This window comes from Centruroides sculpturatus, unplaced genomic scaffold (assembly GCF_000671375.1).
Source record: "Centruroides sculpturatus isolate CEXI.00-Female unplaced genomic scaffold, Cexi_2.0 scaffold757, whole genome shotgun sequence".
NCBI classification, from domain to species: Eukaryota; Metazoa; Arthropoda; class Arachnida; order Scorpiones; family Buthidae; genus Centruroides; species Centruroides sculpturatus.
Genome location: NW_019385107.1, coordinates 176,010 through 182,009, shown reverse-complemented (window position 1 = coordinate 182,009; position 6,000 = coordinate 176,010). Strand labels below are relative to the sequence as shown.

The window sequence follows — 6,000 nt, the reverse complement described above, 5'->3', positions numbered from 1 at the left end:
TATATAGCTCATCACTACCCCATAAATTAGACTTTTTGCATTTTATAATCGTTAAAAATATCATGTTTCATTTTTAAAAATTTTCTAACAGATGGAGCCACGGAAAGTTGCTGGGAAAGTTAAGCAACTGGTCGTTATTTACATGCGCGCTTAGGTTATTGATTCGTACAGACATATTGAAAGTTATTGGCTAAACTAATTTGTGCATTTACGTTTTTGCAGATGTAGTCGTAGAAAGTAAAGATGGCTACCCACTTCAAAGCAATGGTTGCAGAATTAGTTGCTTTTTAAACAGCAGTTATTGTGATAGCCAGTGCAAGTCAAGGAAAGCAAAGAGAGGCCATTGCTATTTTTTCAGTCTGGCATGTTATTGTGTAGGTTTTCCATCTGATGCCAAAGTCTTTGACCCAAATAATAACACCTGCAAGTAGAACAAAATAGAGAAAACGCATTAATTTGTACTAAAGAATGGTCTCTGTTAATGTTACAATGAATAAACGTAAAATAAAGAATATTGCATTATAATATCCTTTATTGTCTTCGTTATTTGTTTCAAGTTTTATCGTTTTGTTACGATCTTTTATATTATTAATTTAAATTCGTTTATATATATATACAGTGCAAATGTTCAATTAAATCAAATATTTGGATATTACATTAAACAGAAGAGAGATAGAGTTTAAAATGTATAAAAAAATTAATACAATATTTAAGAAATTTGGTATAAAACTAGCACCTTCTTATAGAAAGTATAAAAAGTAGAATATTTACTAAACATGAGAAGCAGCAATTTTTTAAATGTATTTTTAATTTAATTTAAAATATGCCTCTCCATCTAAAATTAGTACAGTAGTGTCTTTCCGCTGTATGTCATACGTTTCCATTAACAATGGATTCGTGCCCGTCATCTGTGTAACTTCTTTCCAAGGAAAATATTATAATTGAAATCACTTGACATTCAATTTGTATGGGACGATCTTATACAGTTAATATATAAAGAAAACTAAAAGAAAAATTAAAAGTACGATTAAAAGAACATGTAGGAGGTTTAAAATATAAAGTAAACACTACTATTTACATTTGTATATTTCTAGCCAATGGAAAAGGGATTTATAACCGAAACGCGTCGTGGGACTAAATGTAATATAACGTAGATGTATTGATAGTTACACCACTTCATAGCGTGTAACAGAAAGAAATGACTTTTATATTTATATTATTATACTAAAAATAAAAAGCAACTTAATTTTGAGGATTTTGTAAAATTGTAAATGAAAATAACCAATAAAATTGTCATTAAGTCCGTCCCTACTCAAGACATTACACACGAAAATCCTTTATTTCCTCAACCCGTCGACTCCATACCATGAAAAATCAATCGCATCGGTATTCCTAATAAACGAAATCCCTTGCAAAATTTCAGAAATTTTTGACAAAAATCGCAAAAATTATTAAGTTTGAAAGAGAATAAACATGAAACATATCCCCCAAACAGATATACACTAACATCCATACATACAAAAGAAACCCCAGAATATTTTTGCATTTCCTCACATTTGTAATGCCTGAAATCACATTAGTTATTTTAGCTTTTAAGTCTTCTAACGATTGATGTTTCAGTAGATTTCAGTTCAGCCAATTAAAGAACACAGTTTACTTTTTCTTCTGTTGAAACCATGGGTTACCTACCTGTAATTGTGAAAAATAAACTATTATTAAAGGTTGAAAAAATTGTTATAAAGTATTGTGTTGAAGAGTTAATAAATAATTTCACTTTAAACTAAACACATTTCTCTTTTTAATGCTTTTTACATTTTTTTTTTCTATCGCAAATACTAATAAAGTTATAAACTTTTTAAATTGCACACTGACTTTATGGAGCTTAAAATTGTTTAATTTTTAGGAAAGGAAGAAGTTAAGCTTCAAACAGGGTGAACAAAATCAACTTACATATTTATGAAATTGATACTACCAACTTAGAGAATACTGTAATTACTTTGTATGCAATAAAAGTAATAGGCAAAATAATGGTATCTCTTTGGGTTCAATAATAGGTCTAATTCTTGCAGAATTAAGTATGTCCAAAATAGATCAAGAGGTTGTTAACATTAAAAGAATAATAGAACTGGGGAAAATAAAAAGGGGAAAATGGTGACAATTCCTATATGTACAGCGAATCATTTTATCATTTTATTGTTTTTACAGTGAATCAGTTCATTATTTTATACTGTAGTTTTAACAGTGTCTTTCATTACGTGAACTTTTTGTTTTACTGCTTGTTTTAATTATACTGCTCTAAGCATCGAATCAGCAGGTTTAATGTAAGGTTCAAAACCATTTGTATTATTTGCAGTATTTTAAAATCGTTAACATCCTGTCAGTATTGTAACAAACACCTGGAAATTTAAACTGTAATCAATGATTTGTCATCGGTGTTTTACCAAACGTCGTGAACTTATTTTACATTTCGTAAATGTGATAGTATCAATTTCATAAATATGTAAGTTGAATTACATTCTTAAATTTTTTAACGTTAACATAATCTAATTTGCATGTTTTTCTCTTACAATATAGTTATATAAAAAAAAGCTGATGAGCGACTTAAGGTCCGAAATGCATTCTTTTAGGAAAAATAAAAAGATTCTCTAAGGCTGGTCTCGGGTCCGGTGACTGTGTAATAAGTCTAGCGAAAAGATAAAAAAAAGACGACATAGTGCTCACAACTATACCAAGACCAGACAAGACAAGAAGCGTATCAAAGTATAAAAAGCTATGTAAATGGTTCGGATAATACGAACATAATTTTTTTTAGTTTTTGAATGCATAATTGAAACTATAAAGTCTCTAGTAAAATGCTGGCAAGTTAAAGTGTCTTACAATAAATATTTAGAAGGGAAAAGTATTGTTTCTGATGCTTTTATATCTTAAACACATCACAAAATCCTGGAGTAAATTTGTGATAAAAATCAAAACAAAGTAAACCACATGTCTGAAAATTATATAATTAATTTAAAATGTATTACGATCTTCCAAATTATTTGCGAAATAGTAATATGCATTTCTATTTCTCATTACTAATACTATGTAAATTAATTATGCAATTTAAATTGCATAATGAATTTAAACTGCATTACTACAATTGCAATTACTTTACAAAGAAATCAATAAGAATATTTTGAATTCCAGGGGATGAACGATGTTTCTTCAGTATGAATGCACGACTCTAAATGAATGGAATAAATTTGCGTAATTAATAGAAATGAACTACAGTCGACCCCCCTATAATTACGGTCCCTATAATTACGATTCCTATAAAACTACGAAAAAATATACGTATTTTGGAAATGTTGAGTCGGATTAGTGTAGAATCGATTAATTTTATGGAAGAATATCTTTCAATCAGCCGTAGTCCGTAAACTTGACACGTGTCGGGCTGTGATTGAAACGACTTGTAAGAAATCGGATTCCTAATAAATTGGAACGTATCTATATCTTACAGGGGGGTCGACTGTATATATTACAGAAAAACGTGTGAGACATCCATGTGAATAAATACATTTGTATGTCCCAACGTGTGAGACATCTGTGAATAAAAGGAAGAGCGCGAGTACAAGACGACCTTAAAATGTTGGCGGAATCGCAGTACCAGAAGTTCACGCACCAAGAAGTTCCCGCAGACCTCAAACGTCCCCAAGACGAGATAATCGTCGGCTACGGCTGCCCGACACAATCGTGTTAAAAGTGTCTTGTAAATGGCTGTCCATGAAACTATAGAAATTGCAGTTGCCTCGCCATCAAATGACAAAATCGTACGCCCTGTGCAAATGCAAACGGACTTAAATAAAAATGAAATTTATGTACTCTGCCGAATTTTTCCGAAAAACGAAATATAATATACAATGAATAATATACAAAGTATTCTTTCGACATTATTGAACACTCGTTTTGAGCTATTCAGAGAAACAAAATCTTTGATTATTTTCTATTAAACGCATCGTAACTAAAATAACCCTTGCTATAGAAGAGGCGCAACAAAATTTTCGAGGAGCCTTCGCTTCATGCTGAAAGAAAGAATAACAAACGGTAAAAAAAATTTCCAAAAGTCTTTCTCTAGTTAAAATTCATTTTTATATTTATATTCTGCAGTATCTTCTATTTCTATACTACTCATGAATTAGCGGTCATATTATATAGTAATTTCATTCAATTCGCATTAAAAATCTTTTTATCCGTTCAACTCACTATCCCAAGGGTAAAATCCCAAGTGCGCCACCGCGCTGCAGCAATTCTTAGTGGCACAAATTTGAAAAAAACTGCAAACTCTATTTGTTCCAACACAATGGTGGCCTCCCATTTTCACAAAGTCCGACGTTTCTTGAATGAAAGCCGTGAAATTGCCAATGACCCGACATCTCAATATTAAATATATATTTCATTAAATTGTGAGAATTATTACGCTAATATTATCATTAGAAATTCATTCGATCATTTCTTTTAAAACATTAATTTTGATTTTATTTAGTAGGAAACTTGAGTGGATGGTGATTTAAAAGAAGGAATAATAGCAACAAAACAAATCAAATACAATAAGAGTCAGATTTTTATAAATTAAAATCTGAGGTTTTAATGTAATTTTATTAAATTGAAACAATTTTTTAAAATAAAACATTTTTTACATTAAATAAAACACATTGAACATAAATATATCATGTATATCAAAACATGATATATGGCATATCTACATTGGAAGGTTCTTCTAGTCTTCTTGTTTTGGGGGCTGTTCTCATCGTGGTCTGTTCGGCATTATAAATTAATTGTGAGGGTTCTTCATCGGTCCAGATCCTGTACCATATGTAAAACAAGTTATTAAACAACTGCAGTGAGAGGATACTAAATAAAATTAGCGATAAGTTTAATATTAGATCGTAAACTTCTAATTCGGTGAGTGAAACAAAAAATAGGTAAAGAACACCATTAATTTATATTAAGTGAACAAATAATAAACAATTTATATACCCTTGGCTTAAGAGATTTTTGTTTCTACAATATTTCACTGTAAAATGGTTGAAATAATTTCTATTTAAATATTCTGTCCTTTCGTTTTCAAAATCTCGTCTAAATCAGTCCTTCTACTATTAATAACGCATTGAATTCATCTGAAAATTAATATAAACACATAGGTTGAATGATAATATTTTAAAGAAAGAATGTTGATATAAATGAAAACAATCAAATTGATTATTAATTTACTTACACTTGTTTGTCTTTAGGGTGTCGGTAATACGACTCGCGATCACTTTATATCTTGTAATTAAAACAGCTATACATAGCGCAAATAACACCTCTTCCAACCATTCTAATTATTGTGAGGTATTATAAGTTCAAAACTTTATGCTAATATCCAAAAACGTCTCGTTATACAGACGGTACAAATGGAGTAAAGTGTAGTTATCTCCTCGAACCACTAAAGGTTCTTTCTTCACTCCGGTTCTTAAATCTACAAAATCACAGAAATTATTACTTACGCAATTTGCTGACCGAGAAAAGACAGAAAGAATGAAAACTTACCTCCAAATCAGAAATCTCAACTGAAATGCAGCAACAACATCACAAGAATCTATGGAATAAACGTCTTAAATATCCGATAGACCTTCTTCCTTCTTTCGGATTATTTGCTCGCAACTACGACTCCCCTTTGTTCCAGGAGTCACATTTCGTCCCAGGCGAATCTTTGTCATCCTGCGGTAGATCAAAATTAAAATTATCAAATAATCCCAGTAAAGGATCATTTTGAATTTCTTAGAGAAAAATCAATGGTCTACCTGAAATGGGTAAACTTTGTTTTGCCGAACATTATGTTTGGCCACTCTTCTCGTACTAGAAAGAAATTCTCATTTAATATTAAACAAATCTGATAAATTAACATAATTATCCATTGAATTTACCTCTTATTCTCCATCTTATCAGTCGAATTTCGCAAAGAAACTTTTTGAGCGCAGT

General features: G+C 30.4%; 1 long non-coding RNA gene across 2 annotated transcripts in view; it reads right to left on the bottom strand.

Moving 5' to 3' along the window:
• Window positions 1-4,621: 4,621 nt before the first annotated feature.
• Window positions 4,622-6,000, bottom strand: part of LOC111634802 — a 49,809-nt gene continuing 48,430 nt past the window's right edge. Inside the window, exons 1-4 of one of the 2 annotated variants that reach the window (XR_002758289.1) lie at window positions 5,569-5,709; window positions 5,255-5,497; window positions 5,017-5,156; window positions 4,622-4,842 (exon numbers count right to left, since the gene is read on the bottom strand). This is a non-coding gene — a long non-coding RNA (uncharacterized LOC111634802). Of the gene's footprint in view, window positions 4,843-5,016; window positions 5,157-5,254; window positions 5,498-5,568; window positions 5,710-6,000 lie in introns of those variants that run through there. The other variant, XR_002758288.1, reaches the window with a different exon arrangement.